Source organism: Lolium perenne, chromosome 3 (genome assembly GCF_019359855.2).
Source record: "Lolium perenne isolate Kyuss_39 chromosome 3, Kyuss_2.0, whole genome shotgun sequence".
Taxonomy (NCBI): domain Eukaryota; kingdom Viridiplantae; phylum Streptophyta; class Magnoliopsida; order Poales; family Poaceae; genus Lolium; species Lolium perenne.
In genome coordinates this window covers 54083742-54110243 of record NC_067246.2, presented here as the reverse complement: position 1 = coordinate 54110243, position 26502 = coordinate 54083742, and the positions used below count along the sequence as shown (strand labels likewise).

Below are 26502 nucleotides of genomic sequence, written 5' to 3'. Positions count from 1 at the left end.
CCATCACACCATCAAACAATGCATAGGATTACACATTTTTTGGACGACCATCAGGCAACAACAAGAATTACAGGAAATTCCATCAGCGCGCCATAAATGATGTCCACCATCACCGACCATAATTCATGGGATTACATTCCATCAAACAATGCATCAGCGCGCCATAAATGTTGTCCAGCATTATAGGAAACAATTCATAGGATTACACATTTTTTGACGACCATCAGACAGCAGGAATTATAGGAAACAAGAATTACAGGAAACAAGAATTACAAGGATTATATTCCATCCCCGCACCATACTTTCAGGGCACCATCACCACCCATAATTACAGGAAAGGTAATTAAAATCATATAAATCTAGAGATCATAAATCTCCTGGAAAGGAAAGTAATCCCTTGAAGCATGGCTGGGCGAGATATGGTGCAAGCATATATAAAGGGTACCTCAAAGCATGATCTCCGGGAATCGCCAGGGATAAATCTACTGAAGGTGTCGAATCCTTGATGCCCTCCACAGGTACCCTGATACGTGCTCTGTTCTACTTCGCCTCCAATTCCAGATAATCTGCAGTCGCTGAGCAAGCTGATTGATTCGTATGGATTTCAGGTTTGGCTGCAACAGGAAGAAGATAGAGGAGCACATCCGCACAAAGACTACGGTACAGGTAATTCCGTATTCAGACTCGATCATATCAAAGGCTGCAATTCAAAAATATACCTGAATGTTTGAAGTTTTTGCATTCAAAAATGGATTGGCGGCAAATATGCTAAATAGGGAGTGCTAGATGATTTGTGGTGTGTGTCTGGTGATTTTAGAACTATACTACTAGCGTAATCCAATTTGTTATCATATCTACAATGTATCTATCCAGATGAACCAATCAAAAAGATAAATTCTGATTTTGAAGGAGATTTCATGAACACACATTTTATGAGTCAATCAGTAATACTTGTGTTCAAGAAATGCTTTCCCGCGGATGGTTGAGCATTGAAAACCTAATGGTTTGCTAAACAGTGCATAATTATCGCTGACTACATTGATGGATCAAGCTGGTAGTACCTTCTGCCATCCAATATATGTGACTATAGTCTTGGTCTGGTATGAGTACATAATGAATGTTAGTATCGTCAACAGACGAGCAAGAGAATTTTTTTACACAAAGAGATATATCGACAATTCTATTGTAAGTCAATATTTGTGGTGCTACATGATGCCCACTCAGGAACGTTGCATAGATAATTTTATTTCCCTCATGAAATCATGATTGCCAAATAGTATAATCGTTCAGGAATGCCTCATGATAAAGACCATGGTTGTAACATCCCAAGAATTTCAAAACAAAACAAATGAAGTTCCCTAGTTCCAAATTTTGGAACCAACAAAAACTTTTATTAAAATAAGATTGATACATATAGATCTTGTTTAAATCTTGTGTTTTGCCATGATGAGTGTTATTATGCTTATGTACTAAACCCTAAAACCCTAAAGTGATCAAGTGAAGATCACCAACCAAATAAAATAAAAGAGAAAGAAATCAAATAAGAAAAACCTTAAACCCTAATCTTCTCCAAAAATCATTTGGATCTTTTTTGAGAAACCAAAATAAAATAGAAGACATATGGGGGCATATAGCCCTAATAGGTAAATCTTGAACCCTACCTTTTTAATTATGCTAAATGGTGGTAAACCATTGTGAACCACACTAAACCCTAAACCTCATCCCTCTTTTCACCACCCTAGTTAAAATAGAATAAAAGGAAATTAAATAAGAAAGAGGCATATGTGCCTATGGCTACTTTTATAAATCTTTACCCTAGAACTTTCCACTTTGTTTAGAAGTTTGGAAAACCTTCACACACTTTACCTAGTACTTATCAAACCTAATCCAAGTGGTTTCCAAAGAAAATAAAAAGAAACTAAAAATGCCATAGAGGCATATGAGAGTAAAATAGCAAATTTGGGAAACTAAGAATATTGACCCTAGGACTTGTTGTGAATGGTTGGATCACTTCCTTATACCATTTCAACACTCAACAACACCATTTGGGTCAAACAAAGCCAAATTAAAAATCAAATGCAACATATGCATAGAGGCATATGTGGCACATAGCCATAATACCCAATTCTTGCCCTATGACTTTAAACCTTGACCAAATGGTGTGCAACCATTTCTAAACTTCATATAACCCTAAATTGACCCTAACCCATGCCCAAGTAAAGCAAGGTGAACCCTTTTCAAAAATAGTAAAAAGTGACACATCACCTCTTATGTGTTATGGCCATTTTTGCCAATCTTTGACCAAGACCATTTGAAATGGTTTCAATGGTTTGAATATGTTTCTAAACTAATAAGAATCACATTAGAGTCAACCAAAGTCAAATCAATTGGAGGGAAATTCATTAGGGAGAAAATCCCCATTTCTCTCACATACACTAAGGGCAATTTTGCAAATCTTCATATGAGGCCACCATTGCTTGCCCTATGGATTCTAAAACTCTTATATAACAAAAACAAACACAAATGCATAGAAGAAACCAATTTCAAATCAAAGGAAAATTCAAAACTCACATACATGTGATAATGGTCACATGTCCTCATTTTATTTTCTTCACCACTTTGCCCCAATTTATCTTCTGATTCCTCAACCAAACTTAGTCAACTATGACCATGTCATCCAAGACCAAGTCAAGTTCAACAACTTTCATGTTGACCATCACTGCTGAAGTTGACCAGGTTGACCAGTAGGGCTTTGACAAGTGGTGATGTTGAAACTATGTGAAGATTACCCCCAAATTTGAAACTTTGCAAATCTTCACCAAAATGACCACCACCACCATCAATCCCTTTCTATAATTATATAAATGAAGTTCACCAAAAAGATTTCCAAAATTCGACCAAAACCTTCATGCGGCCATTTCATCAAACAGGTGGCAGGCAACAAATTGAATTGGACATACACTCTTTTACACACTGGATTCTTGCCTAAACCACTCCCATTTCGTGATCATTAGCTCCCTCCATGCTCCCTGCATCTAGCTCAGTACTTGGCTTGGTCGTTTAAAGCAGAAAAGTGAGGAGAAATGCACCTCACCATAGCATGCCGCCACCTTTAGCATCTCTCTCTAGCCTCCTCTCTCAAAGACAACCTTGCCGGAAGCATCTACTCATCACCACGACCCTGCCAAGGTACCGAGCTCTCCAACGCACGGCATTGGCCAAGCCAGACGTGCCCAAGACGCCCGCATTTGCCAGCGCGGTCACCGCGCTCTGGAGCGCGCCAGTACGGCGGGCACTCGAGCAACGCCGTCCTCCCCCTGCATCCCTATCTCTGTGACGAGAACCACCTCTACCCCCTCTACCTCGTAGACACGCTCAAACGCCTGCAGCCACCTCGTCACCGTCGTCCTCGCCGGAATTATACCGCGCACGCCGTGCGTAACTCGCACGCGCCCGATCAATCCTATCATCCCCTGGACGCTCCAGCTACGCCCAGAGCCTCGCCTAGGCGTCGCCTACAAGATGCGCTCCATAGCTTGCCCCTTCAATCGCCAGAAACGTCGAGCCCATGGTCGACCTCGCCAGCACCCGCCGGCCTTCTACGCCCGCTATAAATAGGGACGATCGGCTCCTCCTCTTCTCACACAACTCACTCCACTCCTTACACTGAGCCTCCTTCACCAGTCAATTTCACCACCCATCGCCGGAGCCGCTCCAATTGCGAGCTCGGAGTCGCCGGAGCCCGCAGATCGCCGTCACCAATTCACGCCACCCCGAGCCTCGAAACTGCTACCAGTCGACGTCTCGTCGTCGACAACATCGCCTCACCCCTCTCCCTCGACCGCCGGCGACCTACAGCGCCCTCCGACCCCCTACCTCGCCGGAGCAGCACGTTCCTCTCCACCGTCGACGATGACGAAGCTCCACCGTAGATCCTCGATCTAATCCAACGGGCCAGGTTAGCACGTACCGATTCGGTGTTAAGGAGAGACTGACATGCAGGCCCCACCATGTCAGGCGGCCCGCAGCGTGGTCAGCGCTAGTTGGGCCGACCACTGTTTAGTCTGTTAGGCCCGTTTCGTTTTCCCGCGTGGCCCAGTATTTTCAAATTTGGTTTAATCCATTTAGTTCAAATCCAATACTGCTGCACACTTCAATTTTGAATAGTTCAAATTCTACAAACTCAAATTTAGCAAATCGAAATGTTCTGGAAAGCTTATGTTTTGCTCTAACTAACCCCACTGGATTCAACCCCATACCTTGTGTAGTTTTTGAATAGCAAAAATAACAAAACAGATACTTTTCTGTATACAAATAAATCTTAAAATTCAACCATTTTGAATTTTGAAGTGAATCCAATTGCAATAATTCACATATAACAAACCCTAATTTACTATGTAAAAACATGATATATGTTCTGTACATGATCATGGGCTAGAATCAAAATATTGGCTATGTAGTCAATACTAGCCCATTTAAACTATATCCAAATTTTAGGAATTTAAATCTATGAGGTGTAGCACCTCATTTACCTCATTCTCACAAGTGATATGAAGTAATGTGTTGACCTTTAAATGCTTAGGCTCATACTTGCTCACTTGTAGATTTTTAAATCTAAATAGTATTTACATTTGCCATGGTTATTTAATTCACATGAGATGATGAATCTCAATTAAATCCCTTTTCTCAAATACTAAGTGTGAAGTGTTGACCTTGGTCAACATGGGATCATCCCTGGTTATTTGAGAGTATTGCCTCACCTCAATAATAGTTTTTACTAAATTAGTTACAACTATGTGTTAAATCATATGAGAGGTATTCCTCTCATTTAAATCTTGTTCTCAAGTAATTCAACATGAGGTAGTGACCATGGTCTAATAACCTCATATTGAATTATTTGGTGGCATTAAATCACTACCATGTTAGTATTAAATTGCATGAGGTATGGAACCTCATTTAAATCATTTTTCTCAAATGATAAGTATGAAGAGGTTGACTTTGGTCAACCTAGGTCATATATTATTCATAAGAGAAATTAAATCTTAAGAAGAATTCAATGAGAGGAAATTATTTCTCCAAACCAAAGAGAAACCTTAATTCAACTTTTCAATGAGAGGAGATTATTTTCCTAATGTTAAATAAAGAAACCCTAGCATATTTTGAGAATAAATGTTAAGTAGTGATGCTAGATCCTTTGTGTGAGCCAATAAGGCTAATTAAGACTACTTAAGTGTTGTTTGGTGATTGTATCCTCGTATTCGTTTATAGACGCTAGTACCGGAGACTATCAAGAGGAAGAGGTCTTCTACCAAGAGGAAGAGCAAGAAAACTTTGATCACATCACCAATCAAGGCAAGCTAATCTTCTTGCAAGATAATACTCTTGCAAAGTGCAAAGCTCACCATGAGCAAGGCATTACCCCATTTACTTTATGCTTATGATCCTATTTCCCAGTTTTACCTTACAAGCTTTATTTACTTTTGTTTTATCAAAGTACTTTTTGGTTTATGATTCACTTGGTTGAATTATAGAGTAGTACAAGAGAATCACACTTAGCCTAGCAAGCTCCAAGATACTTAGCACCCCTCATGACTAGTTGCTAGTGCTCAAGATTAACAGTGACTACTTTAGTTGGGAACTTGTGATTTGAAATGACTTTGAAACCTTGGAATGATGAGTCATTTCTATTGAAAGATTTTGAAGGTGAATATGACTGGTGAATGACTTGGTGAATTTTATCAAAAACACTGATGGTTGGGTTCGGATGCGATACCTTTCCAATTTTACAAGTACCCCCACAATACCCAATATGGGTAAGGGCTTAACTAGAAATTTATGTGCTTTAGTATGGGTTCCCTCTGAACAAGCGTCATCGGGGTTAGGCCGAAGGCTGCCTCTACAACAAACACAACGATACGATATGACGTGAAATGAGGTGAATGTCCGGCCCAAGCCCCCGTGCGCTTCCGGGTTGATCACGGTTTTCACCGGGAGGCCAAGCTCATGGGGAGAGGTGCCTATACTAGAGTATGTAAATGAAAGGTTAGGATTGGTAGTTCGCGTACTGCGTACGATAAATCAGGGCCAGTTACCCCTGACGAACTATTGCAATTGTTGTGGCACAAGTGTACACCCTCTGCAGAGTTAAAACCTATTCGAATAGCCGCGTCCTCGGTTATGGACAGTTGGAAAGGCCATACTGTTCCGTCATCAGAATTTTTCTAAAAATATGAATGGTGACTTGTGATTTGAGTTGAAAGGTGACTTTGACTTTGAATCACAACTGAGTTGTGGGAATGACACTAATGTTCCCACTTGAGTTAGTTGAGCAAATGAAGGTTTTTGATTATTTAAGTGCTTATGAAATAAAACTGGCTTTATGCAAACGAAACTAGAGCTTAGAACCCCCTTACTATAGTTGATAGTATTTACATTAGTATTAGTTTGCGAGTACTTTAAAGTACTCATGGCTGTGTCCCTGGCTATTCAAATGGCCAGACTATGAAGACGAGTACCAGAACCCGGAAGAAGGACAGCAGGACGTCTACGACAACTAGGATCCCTCCTAACGTCAACAGTTGCCTGTGGAATAGCTGGACTACTACTACGCTACTTTCGCTTCCGCTATGTGTTATGTAATGAATAACTAGAACTTCTATTATTGTAATGAGACTGGATCATGTGATCCTTTATTTGTAAGACGATTATGGTATGTAATGAATGATGTGTTGTGATATCAATCTATTATGTCTCGCAAAAACAATATTCCTGGGATTGCGATGAATGGCATAATAGGCATCTGGACTTAAAAATTTGGGTGTTGACAAGTTGGTATCAGAGCCATTGTTGACCTTAGGAGACCCTAGTTAGAATGGACGTCTGCAAAACTTAGTTTCAAAAAAACCAAAGAAGTGAATATTTGTGAAAAACTTATTCTCACTCTTATCCTTGAGATCTGCTTCAAAATAAGAAAGTTATGCTCTATTTTCTCTTATACTACTACATAAAATTTTGACACACTCTTCTAACTTACTTATCCTAATTGCTCACAGATGAAGTACCAATGGGAGTGCTATCAGCTTGGTCACGGAGGAGAACTGAGGTTCGAAAAAGAGTTGAAGCAACTGGTGGACTATCTGGGACACCCGTATCCCGAGTTCTTCGGAATACCCCTCAAAGCTCAGTTAGGAGAACCACCTCGGTGGGACGTTTCTACTGATCTACGAAGGAAGCTTGATGCCCCGGTATGGGAAACCATCTGGTTTTCTGTAACGGGAAACACTTGGAAGGAAGGACTAGACAAAGCTATGCAAGAAGCAATGTTCCGTCTGTGTGGACAAAATGAGGACAAGATCAAGAGCACTCGCTTCATCTACTACCCAAGACATGACTCCATGGGAAGACCGATGACCATGCCCCCACCACAACCAAAGATGAACCCCTATGAAGCACCTCAGGACTTCAGGCAGTACCAAACCCGCAGAGATTTGGACAACGCCCTCGCCTCTCGCCAAGCACCTCACCCGTGAAGAAGAAAAATCCACCCCGAAAGAGTAATATCCCCCCCCAGCACTTAAGTAGGTGTGAGTTGTATCAGGATCCCCTTGTATCGTAGAGCGATGAATGGTTCTTCAAACCAACGGTGTGTTAGATTTGTAATATGTGATGCTTGGTATGAATGAAAAAGTGTTGTTGGTTTTACCCCCGCAACACTACTCAAGTTTTTTAATATTATGAACTTTTTAAACTTAACAAAACAAACCCTAGAAATTTCCCTCTTATCTTATCATCTACATCAATGTTTAGATGGCCCCACCAACCCGCAACGCCACCCAGGATGCCATGATGCAACTGCTGCAGACGATGATAGCAGACCGAGAAGTCGAGAGAGCTGAACGCCAAGCCAACATTGCTGCACTGCAACAACTAGCTCAGAACAATCAAGGCCATGGAAACCACGACCACCCTGGATCGAAGCTGAAGAACTTTCAACACACCAACCCTCCGATGTTCAACAAGACCGAAGAGCCCCTTGATGCCGATGGTAGCTCCAGGACCATGGAGAACAACCTCGAAGTTGCGGGAGTTGAAGTCGCAGTGAAATCTTGTTGCCACCCACTATCTGTCAGGACCTGCCAGAGCCTGGTGGACAAGTGCTCGTGCAATGAATGCGGGACAGATGATGACATGGGAAGACTTCAAGCTGAAGTTTAGCAAATACCACGTGCCCCAAGGACTGATCAAGAAAATGAGAGACGAGTTCCGTGAACTCAAGCAAGGAAGGATGTCCGTGGTGGAATACCGCGACAGGTTTCTCACTCTGTCAAGGTACGCCCCGGATGAGACCGACACCAACGAGAAAAGGAAGGAAAGATTTTTGAATGGACTGCACGACGAGATGCAGACTGTGTTAGTGAACATTCCGTTCGCTGACTTAGAAGCCCTCGTAGACTCGCCAAATGCGTATGGAAGGAAAGCTACATCAAGCCAATGAGAACCGCAAGCGCAGAATGATGAACCAAAATGGGCCCCACAATGCCCAGAAACACCGCAACAACCACTCTGGAGGATTTACCCCAAGATACAACAAGCCCCCTGCTCAGACTTATCGCCCCAACTACGCCAACAACAACGGAGGACCCCCGAAGCCCGGAGGTAACAACAACAACAACAACAACAACCACAACAACAACAACCACCCCAACAACAGCAACAACAATGGAAACAACAACAACACCAATACTGCCCCAAGGACTGGAAGCAATGCTACCCCCGTCATTCCCAAAGACAAGTCCACCGTCAATTGCTACGAATGTGGAGTTGTGGGTCATTTCTCCAATGAGTGCCCCAAAAAGCTTGCCAGGATTGCCACCAATACCGCAAAGACTCGCTCAAGAATGGCGCCGCTTTCTTGGAAGAAGGAACCAGAACAACAACAACGGCCGTCTCTACCACATGATCGCCATCGAAGCTCGGGAAGCACCCTGCACCATGCCAAGTATGTCTTCCTGTTAATAAAATGCTCAATCTCTCTTAGGAACCTAACTTTTCTTAAAATCTCGGGACGAGATTTGTTTAAGGGGGAAGGGTTTGTAACATCCCAAGAATTTCAAAACAAAACAAATGAAGTTCCCTAGTTCCAAATTTTGGAACCAACAAAAACTTTTATTAAAATAAGATTGATACATATAGATCTTGTTTAAATCTTGTGTTTTGCCATGATGAGTGTTATTATGCTTATGTACTAAACCCTAAAACCCTAAAGTGATCAAGTGAAGATCACCAACCAAATAAAATAAAAGAGAAAGAAATCAAATAAGAAAAACCTTAAACCCTAATCTTCTCCAAAAATCATTTGGATCTTTTTTGAGAAACCAAAATAAAATAGAAGACATATGGGGGCATATAGCCCTAATAGGTAAATCTTGAACCCTACCTTTTTAATTATGCTAAATGGTGGTAAACCATTGTGAACCACACTAAACCCTAAACCTCATCCCTCTTTTCACCACCCTAGTTAAAATAGAATAAAAGGAAATTAAATAAGAAAGAGGCATATGTGCCTATGGCTACTTTTATAAATCTTTACCCTAGAACTTTCCACTTTGTTTAGAGGTTTGGAAAACCTTCACACACTTTACCTAGTACTTATCAAACCTAATCCAAGTGGTTTCCAAAGAAAATAAAAAGAAACTAAAAATGCCATAGAGGCATATGAGAGTAAAATAGCAAATTTGGGAAACTAAGAATATTGACCCTAGGACTTGTTGTGAATGGTTGGATCACTTCCTTATACCATTTCAACACTCAACAACACCATTTGGGTCAAACAAAGCCAAATTAAAAATCAAATGCAACATATGCATAGAGGCATATGTGGCACATAGCCATAATACCCAATTCTTGCCCTATGACTTTAAACCTTGAACAAATGGTGTGCAACCATTTCTAAACTTCATATAACCCTAAATTGACCCTAACCCATGCCCAAGTAAAGCAAGGTGAACCCTTTTCAAAAATAGTAAAAAGTGACACATCACCTCTTATGTGTTATGGCCATTTTTGCCAATCTTTGACCAAGACCATTTGAAATGGTTTCAATGGTTTGAATATGTTTCTAAACTAATAAGAATCACATTAGAGTCAACCAAAGTCAAATCAATTGGAGGGAAATTCATTAGGGAGAAAATCCCCATTTCTCTCACATACACTAAGGGCAATTTTGCAAATCTTCATATGAGGCCACCATTGCTTGCCCTATGGATTCTAAAACTCTTATATAACAAAAACAAACACAAATGCATAGAAGAAACCAATTTCAAATCAAAGGAAAATTCAAAACTCACATACATGTGATAATGGTCACATGTCCTCATTTTATTTTCTTCACCACTTTGCCCCAATTTATCTTCTGATTCCTCAACCAAACTTAGTCAACTATGACCATGTCATCCAAGACCAAGTCAAGTTCAACAACTTTCATGTTGACCATCACTGCTGAAGTTGACCAGGTTGACCAGTAGGGCTTTGACAAGTGGTGATGTTGAAACTATGTGAAGATTACCCCCAAATTTGAAACTTTGCAAATCTTCACCAAAATGACCACCACCACCATCAATCCCTTTCTATAATTATATAAATGAAGTTCACCAAAAAGATTTCCAAAATTCGACCAAAACCTTCATGCGGCCATTTCATCAAACAGGTGGCAGGCAACAAATTGAATTGGACATACACTCTTTTACACACTGGATTCTTGCCTAAACCACTCCCATTTCGTGATCATTAGCTCCCTCCATGCTCCCTGCATCTAGCTCAGTACTTGGCTTGGTCGTTTAAAGCAGAAAAGTGAGGAGAAATGCACCTCACCATAGCATGCCGGCCACCTTTAGCATCTCTCTCTCTAGCCTCCCTCTCTCAGCACAACCTTGCCCAGAAGCATCTACTCATCACCACGACCCTGCCAAGATGCCAGTTTGGAGCTCTCCAACGCACGGCATTGGCCAAGCCAGACGTGCCCGGCCGCCCGGTGCTTGCCGGCCGCGGTCACCGCGCTCTGGAGCGCGCCAGTACGGCGGGCACTCGAGCAACGCCGTCCTCCCCCTGCATCCCTATCTCTGTGACGAGAACCACCTCTACCCCCTCTACCTCGTAGACACGCTCAAACGCCTGCAGCCGCCTCGTCACCGTCGTCCTCGCCGGAATTATACCGCGCACGCCGTGGCAGAACTCGCACGCGCCCGATCAATCCTATCATCCCCTGGACGCTCCAGCTACGCCCAGAGCCTCGCCTAGGCGTCGCCTACAAGATGCGCTCCATAGCTTGCCCCTTCAATCGCCAGAAACGTCGAGCCCATGGTCGACCTCGCCAGCACCCGCCGGCCTTCTACGCCCGCTATAAATAGGGACGATCGGCTCCTCCTCTTCTCACACAACTCACTCCACTCCTTACACTGAGCCTCCTTCACCAGTCAATTTCACCACCCATCGCCGGAGCCGCTCCAATTGCGAGCTCGGAGTCGCCGGAGCCCGCAGATCGCCGTCACCAATTCACGCCACCCCGAGCCTCGAAACTGCTACCAGTCGACGTCTCGTCGTCGACAACATCGCCTCACCCCTCTCCCTCGACCGCCGGCGACCTACAGCGCCCTCCGACCCCCTACCTCGCCGGAGCAGCACGTTCCTCTCCACCGTCGACGATGACGAAGCTCCACCGTAGATCCTCGATCTAATCCAACGGGCCAGGTTAGCACGTACCGATTCGGTGTTAAGGAGAGACTGACATGCAGGCCCCACCATGTCAGGCGGCCCGCGCGTGGTCGAGCGCTAGTTGGGCCGGCCCGATCATTTAGTCTGTTAGGCCCGTTTCGTTTTCCCGCGTGGCCCAGTATTTTCAAATTTGGTTTAATCCATTTAGTTCAAATCCAATACTGCTGCACACTTCAATTTTGAATAGTTCAAATTCTACAAACTCAAATTTAGCAAATCGAAATGTTCTGGAAAGCTTATGTTTTGCTCTAACTAACCCCACTGGATTCAACCCCATACCTTGTGTAGTTTTTGAATAGCAAAAATAACAAAACAGATACTTTTCTGTATACAAATAAATCTTAAAATTCAACCATTTTGAATTTTGAAGTGAATCCAATTGCAATAATTCACATATAACAAACCCTAATTTACTATGTAAAAACATGATATATGTTCTGTACATGATCATGGGCTAGAATCAAAATATTGGCTATGTAGTCAATACTAGCCCATTTAAACTATATCCAAATTTTAGGAATTTAAATCTATGAGGTGTAGCACCTCATTTACCTCATTCTCACAAGTGATATGAAGTAATGTGTTGACCTTTAAATGCTTAGGCTCATACTTGCTCACTTGTAGATTTTTAAATCTAAATAGTATTTACATTTGCCATGGTTATTTAATTCACATGAGATGATGAATCTCAATTAAATCCCTTTTCTCAAATACTAAGTGTGAAGTGTTGACCTTGGTCAACATGGGATCATCCCTGGTTATTTGAGAGTATTGCCTCACCTCAATAATAGTTTTTACTAAATTAGTTACAACTATGTGTTAAATCATATGAGAGGTATTCCTCTCATTTAAATCTTGTTCTCAAGTAATTCAACATGAGGTAGTGACCATGGTCTAATAACCTCATATTGAATTATTTGGTGGCATTAAATCACTACCATGTTAGTATTAAATTGCATGAGGTATGGAACCTCATTTAAATCATTTTTCTCAAATGATAAGTATGAAGAGGTTGACTTTGGTCAACCTAGGTCATATATTATTCATAAGAGAAATTAAATCTTAAGAAGGATTCAATGAGAGGAAATTATTTCTCCAAACCAAAGAGAAACCTTAATTCAACTTTTCAATGAGAGGAGATTATTTTCCTAATGTTAAATAAAGAAACCCTAGCATATTTTGAGAATAAATGTTAAGTAGTGATGCTAGATCCTTTGTGTGAGCCAATAAGGCTAATTAAGACTACTTAAGTGTTGTTTGGTGATTGTATCCTCGTATTCGTTTATAGACGCTAGTACCGGAGACTATCAAGAGGAAGAGGTCTTCTACCAAGAGGAAGAGCAAGAAAACTTTGATCACATCACCAATCAAGGCAAGCTAATCTTCTTGCAAGATAATACTCTTGCAAAGTGCAAAGCTCACCATGAGCAAGGCATTACCCCATTTACTTTATGCTTATGATCCTATTTCCCAGTTTTACCTTACAAGCTTTATTTACTTTTGTTTTATCAAAGTACTTTTTGGTTTATGATTCACTTGGTTGAATTATAGAGTAGTACAAGAGAATCACACTTAGCCTAGCAAGCTCCAAGATACTTAGCACCCCTCATGACTAGTTGCTAGTGCTCAAGATTAACAGTGACTACTTTAGTTGGGAACTTGTGATTTGAAATGACTTTGAAACCTTGGAATGATGAGTCATTTCTATTGAAAGATTTTGAAGGTGAATATGACTGGTGAATGACTTGGTGAATTTTATCAAAAACACTGATGGTTGGGTTCGGATGCGATACCTTTCCAATTTTACAAGTACCCCCACAATACCCAATATGGGTAAGGGCTTAACTAGAAATTTATGTGCTTTAGTATGGGTTCCCTCTGAACAAGCGTCATCGGGGTTAGGCCGAAGGCTGCCTCTACAACAAACACAACGATACGATATGACGTGAAATGAGGTGAATGTCCGGCCCAAGCCCTGTGCAGTTCCCGGGTTGACTGCGGTTTTCACCGGGAGGCCAAGCTCATGGGGAGAGGTGCCTATACTAGAGTATGTAAATGAAAGGTTAGGATTGGTAGTTCGCGCATCGCGTACGATAAATCAGAGCGATTACCCACGACGAACTATTGCAATTGTTGTGGCACAAGTGTACACCCTCTGCAGAGTTAAAACCTATTCGAATAGCCGCGTCCTCGGTTATGGACAGTTGGAAAGGCCATACTGTTCCGTCATCAGAATTTTTCTAAAAATATGAATGGTGACTTGTGATTTGAGTTGAAAGGTGACTTTGACTTTGAATCACAACTGAGTTGTGGGAATGACACTAATGTTCCCACTTGAGTTAGTTGAGCAAATGAAGGTTTTTGATTATTTAAGTGCTTATGAAATAAAACTGGCTTTATGCAAACGAAACTAGAGCTTAGAACCCCCTTACTATAGTTGATAGTATTTACATTAGTATTAGTTTGCGAGTACTTTAAAGTACTCATGGTACGTGTCCTCTGGCTATTCAAATGGCCGTACTATGAAGACGAGTACCAGAACCCGGAAGAAGGACAGCAGGACGTCTACGACAACTAGGATCCCTCCTAACGTCAACAGTTGCCTGTGGAATAGCTGGACTACTACTACGCTACTTTCGCTTCCGCTATGTGTTATGTAATGAATAACTAGAACTTCTATTATTGTAATGAGACTGGATCATGTGATCCTTTATTTGTAAGACGATTATGGTATGTAATGAATGATGTGTTGTGATATCAATCTATTATGTCTCGCAAAAACAATATTCCTGGGATTGCGATGAATGGCATAATAGGCATCTGGACTTAAAAATTTGGGTGTTGACAAGTTGGTATCAGAGCCATTGTTGACCTTAGGAGACCCTAGTTAGAATGGACGTCTGCAAAACTTAGTTTCAAAAAAACCAAAGAAGTGAATATTTGTGAAAAACTTATTCTCACTCTTATCCTTGAGATCTGCTTCAAAATAAGAAAGTTATGCTCTATTTTCTCTTATACTACTACATAAAATTTTGACACACTCTTCTAACTTACTTATCCTAATTGCTCACAGATGAAGTACCAATGGGAGTGCTATCAGCTTGGTCACGGAGGAGAACTGAGGTTCGAAAAAGAGTTGAAGCAACTGGTGGACTATCTGGGACACCCGTATCCCGAGTTCTTCGGAATACCCCTCAAAGCTCAGTTAGGAGAACCACCTCGGTGGGACGTTTCTACTGATCTACGAAGGAAGCTTGATGCCCCGGTATGGGAAACCATCTGGTTTTCTGTAACGGGAAACACTTGGAAGGAAGGACTAGACAAAGCTATGCAAGAAGCAATGTTCCGTCTGTGTGGACAAAATGAGGACAAGATCAAGAGCACTCGCTTCATCTACTACCCAAGACATGACTCCATGGGAAGACCGATGACCATGCCCCCACCACAACCAAAGATGAACCCCTATGAAGCACCTCAGGACTTCAGGCAGTACCAAACCCGCAGAGATTTGGACAACGCCCTCGCCTCTCGCCAAGCACCTCACCCGTGAAGAAGAAAAATCCACCCCGAAAGAGTAATATCCCCCCCAGCACTTAAGTAGGTGTGAGTTGTATCAGGATCCCCTTGTATCGTAGAGCGATGAATGGTTCTTCAAACCAACGGTGTGTTAGATTTGTAATATGTGATGCTTGGTATGAATGAAAAAGTGTTGTTGGTTTTACCCCCGCAACACTACTCAAGTTTTTTAATATTATGAACTTTTTAAACTTAACAAAACAAACCCTAGAAATTTCCCTCTTATCTTATCATCTACATCAATGTTTAGATGGCCCCACCAACCCGCAACGCCACCCAGGATGCCATGATGCAACTGCTGCAGACGATGATAGCAGACCGAGAAGTCGAGAGAGTCGAACGCCAAGCCAACATTGCCGCACCGCAACAACTAGCTCGTAACAATCAAGGCCATGGAAACCACGACCACCCCTGGATCGAAGTCAAGAACTTTCAACACACCAACCCTCCGATGTTCAACAAGACCGAAGAGCCCCTTGATGCCGATGACTGGCTCCAGGACCATGGAGAACAACCTCGAAGTTGCGGGAGTTGAAGCTGCAGAAAAGTATCGTTTGCCACCCACTATCTCGTCAGGACTCGCTGCAGCCTGGTGGACAAGTGCTCGAGCCATGAATGCGGGACAGATGATGACATGGGAAGACTTCAAGCTGAAGTTTAGCAAATACCACGTGCCCCAAGGACTGATCAAGAAAATGAGAGACGAGTTCCGTGAACTCAAGCAAGGAAGGATGTCCGTGGTGGAATACCGCGACAGGTTTCTCACTCTGTCAAGGTACGCCCCGGATGAGACCGACACCAACGAGAAAAGGAAGGAAAGATTTTTGAATGGACTGCACGACGAGATGCAGACTGTGTTAGTGAACATTCCGTTCGCTGACTTAGAAGCCCTCGTAGACTCAGCCATACAGATGGAAGGAAAGCTACATCAAGCCAATGAGAACCGCAAGCGCAGAATGATGAACCAAAATGGGCCCCACAATGCCCAGAAACACCGCAACAACCACTCTGGAGGATTTACCCCAAGATACAACAAGCCCCCTGCTCAGACTTATCGCCCCAACTACGCCAACAACAACGGAGGACCCCCGAAGCCCGGAGGTAACAACAACAACAACCACAACAACAACAACCACCCCAACAACAGCAACAACAATGGAAACAACAACAACACCAATACTGCCCCAAGGACTGGAAGCAATGCTACCCCCGTCATTCCCAAAGACAAGTCCACCGTCAATTGCTACGAATGTGGAGTTGTGGGTCATTTCTCCAATGAGTGCCCCAAAAAGCTTGCCAGGATTGCCACCAATACCGCAAAGACTCGCTCAAGCAACAGCGCTGCTTTGCTGGAAGAAGGAACCGTAACAACAACAACGGCCGTCTCTACCACATGATCGCCATCGAAGCTCAGGAAGCACCCCAGACCATGCCAAGTATGTCTTCCTGTTAATAAAATGCTCAATCTCTCTTAGGAACCTAACTTTTCTTAAAATCTCGGGACGAGATTTGTTTAAGGGGGAAGGGTTTGTAACATCCCAAGAATTTCAAAACAAAACAAATGAAGTTCCCTAGTTCCAAATTTTGGAACCAACAAAAACTTTTATTAAAATAAGATTGATACATATAGATCTTGTTTAAATCTTGTGTTTTGCCATGATGAGTGTTATTATGCTTATGTACTAAACCCTAAAACCCTAAAGTGATCAAGTGAAGATCACCAACCAAATAAAATAAAAGAGAAAGAAATCAAATAAGAAAAACCTTAAACCCTAATCTTCTCCAAAAATCATTTGGATCTTTTTTGAGAAACCAAAATAAAATAGAAGACATATGGGGGCATATAGCCCTAATAGGTAAATCTTGAACCCTACCTTTTTAATTATGCTAAATGGTGGTAAACCATTGTGAACCACACTAAACCCTAAACCTCATCCCTCTTTTCACCACCCTAGTTAAAATAGAATAAAAGGAAATTAAATAAGAAAGAGGCATATGTGCCTATGGCTACTTTTATAAATCTTTACCCTAGAACTTTCCACTTTGTTTAGAGGTTTGGAAAACCTTCACACACTTTACCTAGTACTTATCAAACCTAATCCAAGTGGTTTCCAAAGAAAATAAAAAGAAACTAAAAATGCCATAGAGGCATATGAGAGTAAAATAGCAAATTTGGGAAACTAAGAATATTGACCCTAGGACTTGTTGTGAATGGTTGGATCACTTCCTTATACCATTTCAACACTCAACAACACCATTTGGGTCAAACAAAGCCAAATTAAAAATCAAATGCAACATATGCATAGAGGCATATGTGGCACATAGCCATAATACCCAATTCTTGCCCTATGACTTTAAACCTTGACCAAATGGTGTGCAACCATTTCTAAACTTCATATAACCCTAAATTGACCCTAATCCATGCCCAAGTAAAGCAAGGTGAACCCTTTTCAAAAATAGTAAAAAGTGACACATCACCTCTTATGTGTTATGGCCATTTTTGCCAATCTTTGACCAAGACCATTTGAAATGGTTTCAATGGTTTGAATATGTTTCTAAACTAATAAGAATCACATTAGAGTCAACCAAAGTCAAATCAATTGGAGGGAAATTCATTAGGGAGAAAATCCCCATTTCTCTCACATACACTAAGGGCAATTTTGCAAATCTTCATATGAGGCCACCATTGCTTGCCCTATGGATTCTAAAACTCTTATATAACAAAAACAAACACAAATGCATAGAAGAAACCAATTTCAAATCAAAGGAAAATTCAAAACTCACATACATGTGATAATGGTCACATGTCCTCATTTTATTTTCTTCACCACTTTGCCCCAATTTATCTTCTGATTCCTCAACCAAACTTAGTCAACTATGACCATGTCATCCAAGACCAAGTCAAGTTCAACAACTTTCATGTTGACCATCACTGCTGAAGTTGACCAGGTTGACCAGTAGGGCTTTGACAAGTGGTGATGTTGAAACTATGTGAAGATTACCCCCAAATTTGAAACTTTGCAAATCTTCACCAAAATGACCACCACCACCATCAATCCCTTTCTATAATTATATAAATGAAGTTCACCAAAAAGATTTCCAAAATTCGACCAAAACCTTCATGCGGCCATTTCATCAAACAGGTGGCAGGCAACAAATTGAATTGGACATACACTCTTTTACACACTGGATTCTTGCCTAAACCACTCCCATTTCGTGATCATTAGCTCCCTCCATGCTCCCTGCATCTAGCTCAGTACTTGGCTTGGTCGTTTAAAGCAGAAAAGTGAGGAGAAATGCACCTCACCATAGCATGCCGGCCACCTTTAGCATCTCTCTCTCTAGCCTCCCTCTCTCAGCACAACCTTGCCTGTAGCATCTACTCATCACCACGACCCGCGCACCCACTGAGCTCTCCAACGCACGGCATTGGCCAAGCCGGGACGTGCCCAAGACGCCCGATTTGCCGGCCCAGCGCGGTCACCGCGCTCTGGAGCGCGCCAGTACGGCGGGCACTCGAGCAACGCCGTCCTCCCCCTGCATCCCTATCTCTGTGACGAGAACCACCTCTACCCCCTCTACCTCGTAGACACGCTCAAACGCCTGCAGCCGCCTCGTCACCGTCGTCCTCGCCGGAATTATACCGCGCACGCCGTGGCAGAACTCGCACGCGCCCGATCAATCCTATCATCCCCTGGACGCTCCAGCTACGCCCAGAGCCTCGCCTAGGCGTCGCCTACAAGATGCGCTCCATAGCTTGCCCCTTCAATCGCCAGAAACGTCGAGCCCATGGTCGACCTCGCCGACTCCGCCGGCCTTCTACGCCCGCTATAAATAGGGACGATCGGCTCCTCCTCTTCTCACACAACTCACTCCACTCCTTACACTGAGCCTCCTTCACCAGTCAATTTCACCACCCATCGCCGGAGCCGCTCCAATTGCGAGCTCGGAGTCGCCGGAGCCCGCAGATCGCCGTCACCAATTCACGCCACCCCGAGCCTCGAATCGCTGCCGCCGACGTCTCGTCGTCGACAACATCGCCTCACCCTCTCCTCGACCGCCGGCGACCTACAGCGCCCTCCGACCCCCTACCTCGCCGAGCAAAGACGTTCCTCTCCACCGTCGACGATGACGAAGCTCCACCGTAGATCCTCGATCTAATCCAACGGGCCAGGTTAGCACGTACCGATTCGGTGTTAAGGAGAGACTGACATGCAGGCCCCACCATGTCAGGCGGCCCGCAGCGTGGTCAGCGCTAGTTGGGCCGGCCCAGTCTGTTTAGTCTGTTAGGCCCGTTTCGTTTTCCCGCGTGGCCCAGTATTTTCAAATTTGGTTTAATCCATTTAGTTCAAATCCAATACTGCTGCACACTTCAATTTTGAATAGTTCAAATTCTACAAACTCAAATTTAGCAAATCGAAATGTTCTGGAAAGCTTATGTTTTGCTCTAACTAACCCCACTGGATTCAACCCCATACCTTGTGTAGTTTTTGAATAGCAAAAATAACAAAACAGATACTTTTCTGTATACAAATAAATCTTAAAATTCAACCATTTTGAATTTTGAAGTGAATCCAATTGCAATAATTCACATATAACAAACCCTAATTTACTATGTAAAAACATGATATATGTTCTGTACATGATCATGGGCTAGAATCAAAATATTGGCTATGTAGTCAATACTAGCCCATTTAAACTATATCCAAATTTTAGGAATTTAAATCTATGAGGTGTAGCACCTCATTTACCTCATTCTCACAAGTGATATGAAGTAATGTGTTGACCTTTAAATGCTTAGGCTCATACTTGCTCACTTGTAGATTTTTAAATCTAAATAGTATTTACATTTGCCATGGTTATTTAATTCACATGAGATGATGAATCTCAATTAAATCCCTTTTCTCAAATACTAAGTGTGAAGTGTTGACCTTGGTCAACATGGGATCATCCCTGGTTATTTGAGAGTATTGCCTCACCTCAATAATAGTTTTTACTAAATTAGTTACAACTATGTGTTAAATCATATGAGAGGTATTCCTCTCATTTAAATCTTGTTCTCAAGTAATTCAACATGAGGTAGTGACCATGGTCTAATAACCTCATATTGAATTATTTGGTGGCATTAAATCACTACCATGTTAGTATTAAATTGCATGAGGTATGGAACCTCATTTAAATCATTTTTCTCAAATGATAAGTATGAAGAGGTTGACTTTGGTCAACCTAGGTCATATATTATTCATAAGAGAAATTAAATCTTAAGAAGAATTCAATGAGAGGAAATTATTTCTCCAAACCAAAGAGAAACCTTAATTCAACTTTTCAATGAGAGGAGATTATTTTCCTAATGTTAAATAAAGAAACCCTAGCATATTTTGAGAATAAATGTTAAGTAGTGATGCTAGATCCTTTGTGTGAGCCAATAAGGCTAATTAAGACTACTTAAGTGTTGTTTGGTGATTGTATCCTCGTATTCGTTTATAGACGCTAGTACCGGAGACTATCAAGAGGAAGAGGTCTTCTACCAAGAGGAAGAGCAAGAAAACTTTGATCACATCACCAATCAAGGCAAGCTAATCTTCTTGCAAGATAATACTCTTGCAAAGTGCAAAGCTCACCATGAGCAAGGCATTACCCCATTTACTTTATGCTTATGATCCTATTTCCCAGTTTTACCTTACAAGCTTTATTTACTTTTGTTTTATCAAAGTACTTTTTGGTTTATGATTCACTTGGTTGAATTATAGAGTAGTACAAGAGAATCACACTTAGCCTAGCAAGCTCCAAGATACTTAGCACCCCTCATGACTAGTTGCTAGTGCTCAAGATTAACAGTGACTACTTTAGTTGGGAACTTGTGATTTGAAATGACTTTGAAACCTTGGAATGATGAGTCATTTCTATTGAAAGATTTTGAAGGTGAATATGACTGGTGAATGACTTGGTGAATTTTATCAAAAACACTGATGGTTGGGTTCGGATGCGATACCTTTCCAATTTTACAAGTACCCCCACAATACCCAATATGGGTAAGGGCTTAACTAGAAATTTATGTGCTTTAGTATGGGTTCCCTCTGAACAAGCGTCATCGGGGTTAGGCCGAAGGCTGCCTCTACAACAAACACAACGATACGATATGACGTGAAATGAGGTGAATGTCCGGCCCAAGCCCCGTGCGCTTCCGGGTTGACTGCGGTTTTCACTGAGGCCAAGCTCATGGGGAGAGGTGCCTATACTAGAGTATGTAAATGAAAGGTTAGGATTGGTAGTTCGCGTCTGCGTACGATAAATCGGGCCGCGATTACCCCTGACGAACTATTGCAATTGTTGTGGCACAAGTGTACACCCTCTGCAGAGTTAAAACCTATTCGAATAGCCGCGTCCTCGGTTATGGACAGTTGGAAAGGCCATACTGTTCCGTCATCAGAATTTTTCTAAAAATATGAATGGTGACTTGTGATTTGAGTTGAAAGGTGACTTTGACTTTGAATCACAACTGAGTTGTGGGAATGACACTAATGTTCCCACTTGAGTTAGTTGAGCAAATGAAGGTTTTTGATTATTTAAGTGCTTATGAAATAAAACTGGCTTTATGCAAACGAAACTAGAGCTTAGAACCCCCTTACTATAGTTGATAGTATTTACATTAGTATTAGTTTGCGAGTACTTTAAAGTACTCATGGCTGTGTCCCTGGCTATTCAAATGGCCAGACTATGAAGACGAGTACCAGAACCCGGAAGAAGGACAGCAGGACGTCTATGACAACTAGGATCCCTCCTAACGTCAACAGTTGCCTGTGGAATAGCTGGACTACTACTACGCTACTTTCGCTTCCGCTATGTGTTATGTAATGAATAACTAGAACTTCTATTATTGTAATGAGACTGGATCATGTGATCCTTTATTTGTAAGACGATTATGGTATGTAATGAATGATGTGTTGTGATATCAATCTATTATGTCTCGCAAAAACAATATTCCTGGGATTGCGATGAATGGCATAATAGGCATCTGGACTTAAAAATTCGGGTGTTGACAATGGTTATGTGGCATCCATCACTTGAAAAGTGCAGTTTGCTTTGGTTCTTCATTCTAATCAAAATCATGGAATTTACTTTGATGGTAAACTGACAATTTATCTATGGTGCTTTGGTTGTCTCTCCACTTGTTAGGAGACTTTCTGTTTCATGCTTTGAGATCTAACCAGTTTGAATACCTTGTGTGTGATCTGGGAGTATTTCTCAGTCAGGTTTACAGCCTCTGTTCGGATCATCGGGTTTAGTGAAAGTACATCCCACTTGTTAGAATAGCCTTTGAATCTGCAGTAATAAACAACCAAACGATGAGCACTGTTTAAGCGTCAAGAAAATTCAATGACAAATCAAAACTGATCAGTTTGCATCCAGGGGAGAAAGTAGATACCAATTCACCCATCATGCATAGGACAAATGAACTTCCAGGGTTGAATATAAGAGTGGATCATAAACATACCTACTTTCATGGATTGCTCATTTTGCATCCAGGGGAGAAAGTAGATGCCTGAGTATGACCATTTTTTGTTCATGTCTGAGTAGATATTGGTTGGAAAGTATATTCAGAGTATTCTTAAACAATATAAGTTTGATTATTATGAAAATTAGTGACATGAGGCAGTGGAAACAAAACCCAGAAGGTGCACTGTTTAGTACAGCCTCGTGTCTCTAGCTAGCTGTGAAGTTTCCCACAAATTGATAGTAATATAAACTCGTTTTTGTTTAGTCCACCCAAATATATTGTTTGCTACCGATCTACAAACTCTAGCAACAAATCTACATAGATAGAGAACACATTCCGCAATTTGTTAGATATTTGGTCAACGTACTAGGGTCAGAATTTTATGTTTGATTGAAGAGTTGCCGGTTCGGCTTTTTTGAACATTCTCAGATTATTCTTACATTGTGTACTCCTATAAAAGACCTTCGTGGATTTGATATGAATGTTGGATACCTCCACATACTGTCGAAATTGATGTAGAAGCATAAGAGGCTTTCATTTCTCAATTTATTCGATAAGTATATGAAAAGAAGTGTTCATGACGAAGCACAACAAGAGTGGCTGCAAAAGAGTATAAAGCACTTTGCTGAAATGGGTGATATTCACTTTTACCTCATCACACTTTTTGTGTAAGATAAGACTGAAGTTAATCAAAAGTAGCCTGAAAATATTGCAGGAAAAAAAGAAAGGCTATTCTAACCATGGTGAGCCAAGTTCCCTAACATCCGAAAATCCAGTGGTAAAAAAAAGGCTATTCTAACCATCGTGAGCCAAGATACCAACGATAGATTGCAGAAGACTCTTAATTATCTCCACTGTCATTTGGTTGAAATAAATAATGGCATACATTGGTTGTCTTATAATCTGCCAACTTTACACAGAGGTAATACACAACTAGAAAGACAATAAACCATTACCAGAAAAACCTTGATTCAAATTTGTCCAAAATTGAATCAAATGACAGTCTAAGGAGTAAATAGAAGATTACCGTTGAAGCTTAGTTCGCCGTTTTTGCTTCATGTTGTATTGTCAATCTCTTCCCAGTCCTTCAAGTCCCTTCTTTTCATTTTATTATTATTTTTCTTCTGCCTTCACTTTTATATCCTGCAAATCGGTGCAACAAAATACCCAAATTAGTGAAATTCTCATACATACAATCAGCCAAATGTGCAGAAGTAACCGAAGTATCATAGATGAGAGACTCATGCATCTGAGTAAATACCAAAACAATCATCATATCTACAGAGTAAGCACACGGCATATCTTTTCAGTTTGGTCGCAGGATCGAATGAAAATTTAGTATTTCAAGCAACATCGAACAAAGCAATTCTAGCTTGGCCGCAGGATGAGATTAATATACCTCTTCAAGGAGCAGCACGAGAACGAAGATGTGGATGACCTCCGTCGGCGCCTAGCTCAGTGTCGCCTGGCCCGCCAAGAGCATGCAGAGCTTGAGCGATGCTTGCTCTCCTCAGGCTCTCTGGTGACCAGGATCTTTGACGAGGGCGAAGCAGAGAGCGGGGAGTGCCGCCGGAGCGAGGGCAGCAGCCTCTGGGTAGGTTGTCGCAGCAGCGGTGAGGAGGCATGGAAGGGGGCAGAAATCTCTGTAGAGGCAGGAGCACAGCGGAGGAGGAAGTCCTCTCGCTGGCGGAGGGGAGGCACGGGAGGGGGCATCCCTTGGCACCGGCAATAGAGAGGTAGTGGAGGGCGGCTTGTGGATGAGGCAAGAGAGAGTGGGAGCATGTAAGTGTGGATTTGTCCACTTCGTGGCATGGGCTTTTTTGTCCAAGTGAGCATGATTTTCATCTAAAAAGAGCATGCACGATTTTCACCTTAAATAGTGCCCCGATTAACACAATATAAATTGACCAAGAGAAAGATTTCTCCTGTTCCCATTCGGATGTTAGGGTCCAGCTAGCATTAGGACTATAAAAATATATTTTAAGCATCCTTCTTGTTTTAAAAATAATCTTACGGTATCTTTTTGATAATTGGTTTTATTTAATTATGCTGAAAATCATCATTTACTTAAAAATTGCATCATTCATATTATCGTAATGAGTTAAATATCCTTTGGTTTGTGGTGGTTAAAGTTTATCAAATACATGTTAAGAGATATTTTATCCGATAATTTTAAATAGGTATTTCGTTTGATATAGTGATAATTACTATGTTTCCTATTATTATTGGAAAAGCCAACTCTGGTTATTAATTTTCACGTGGCACATTTTAAGTCAAAAGCTATTATTTTAGTCAACGCGGAAATGAGTGATGAGGGTGTAAGGAGTTGAAACTTCGAGAATGATGAAAACAACATGGATCCCTCACATTTCAACTGATGTTGTGTTTTGTGGATCATAGATTGCATGTACTCCGAACTCGCTCCAATTCACTGCCGAGATCGGCTAGAGGAGGATAATGTCGCAGTATGTCATCGAATGGCACTCCGCCTCCGTTGGCTGCAAGCACTGGGTCGCCGGGTTGACGCGACCAGCGGAGAAGAGCGGGACCGTGCCGTCCATGATAGAATATGGCGGAAGCGGTGGAATAAGGAGGTCGTCGACCCTAGGCGCGAGGAGGGAGCGGAGCAGACAACCAGGTCACCGGCGGTGGTTAGACAGGGTCAAGACATGGTCGCTACTGAATGGGGAATAGAGAGAGTGGAGAGTTGAAGAGAGTGGAATGAGGACTGTGATGGGATTTTTTTCTATAGATTTGGGCAAGTGGTTATTCAGTTTAAGGCTTCCATGTATGGTGTTGTAATTTTAGTGTTCCCTTGGATTCAGCTAAAATTAGCAAGCAATTCCCTTCTTCCTTATTTTTGAAAAAGGCACATCTTTGACTCATTTAATAAACAAGATAGACCACCCTTACTATGTCTTCGCTTCGTCCTCCACCATCATTCGCCGGTGCACCATCATCCGCCGGTGGCTAGGGTTCGTGCGTTGGGTGCTAGGGTTCCTGCGTCCGTGCGTGTAGATGGTCAAAGCTGGGTGTCGTGGGTGAGGACCTAGGTGAGGATGGCTGCATATGGGATGGTCGAAGCTTTGTGCGGTCTGGCCCCGAAGGTTGGTGACCATTAGAAAAACGAGATGGGTCGGCCCATTTAAGTGCCATCGTTCGTTCGATCAATCAGGGAGACACGGACATTTCATTTTTTCGGTTTTCTAGATCTTTTATGTTATTCAACTTTTTATGTATAGATTTGAAAAATGTTCAAATTTTAAAAAGTTTAAAATCTGAAAACAATCAAATTTAAAAATTGTTCAAAACTAAAAATGCTTTAAATTGAAAAAAGTTAAACTTTTAAAAAAATGTCAGATTAACAATATTCAAATCTACTATCATTCTTTTGAATTTTCACATTTAAGTGGTAAATTATATATGTGCATTAAATAAAATTTGATGACCCGTGGCAACGCACGGGCACTTGTACTAGTAAGAAAAAAAGGAGAGGAAAAGCCCCGACACACATACATGAATCCATCGATCTGATCTCACCTGATGTCCTCTTTGGCTTTGTGGCTCGTCTCCCCTGGCCCCGCTTTATTTTTTCCTTCGACTCGACCTGCCGACCGCCTGGATTGGGTACATATAACAAAGAGGAACGGAGCCGGTCG

At 41.9% G+C, this 26502-nt stretch overlaps 1 long non-coding RNA gene across 2 annotated transcripts; it reads right to left on the bottom strand.

The window, feature by feature from the left end:
- Positions 1 to 39: 39 nt before the first annotated feature.
- On the bottom strand, positions 40 to 24601 carry LOC127341227 (uncharacterized). 2 transcript variants are annotated; one of them, XR_007875358.2, is made up of 4 exons: positions 24243 to 24601; positions 23871 to 23986; positions 22566 to 22668; positions 40 to 566 (listed from the first exon to the last, which is right to left on the bottom strand). It is a non-coding gene; the product is annotated as an uncharacterized lncRNA (long non-coding RNA). The 2 variants fall into 2 exon arrangements; XR_011754912.1 differs by lacking the exon at positions 40 to 566 and having other exon boundaries at positions 21773 to 22668.
- Between the last annotated feature and the right edge of the window lie 1901 nt (positions 24602 to 26502).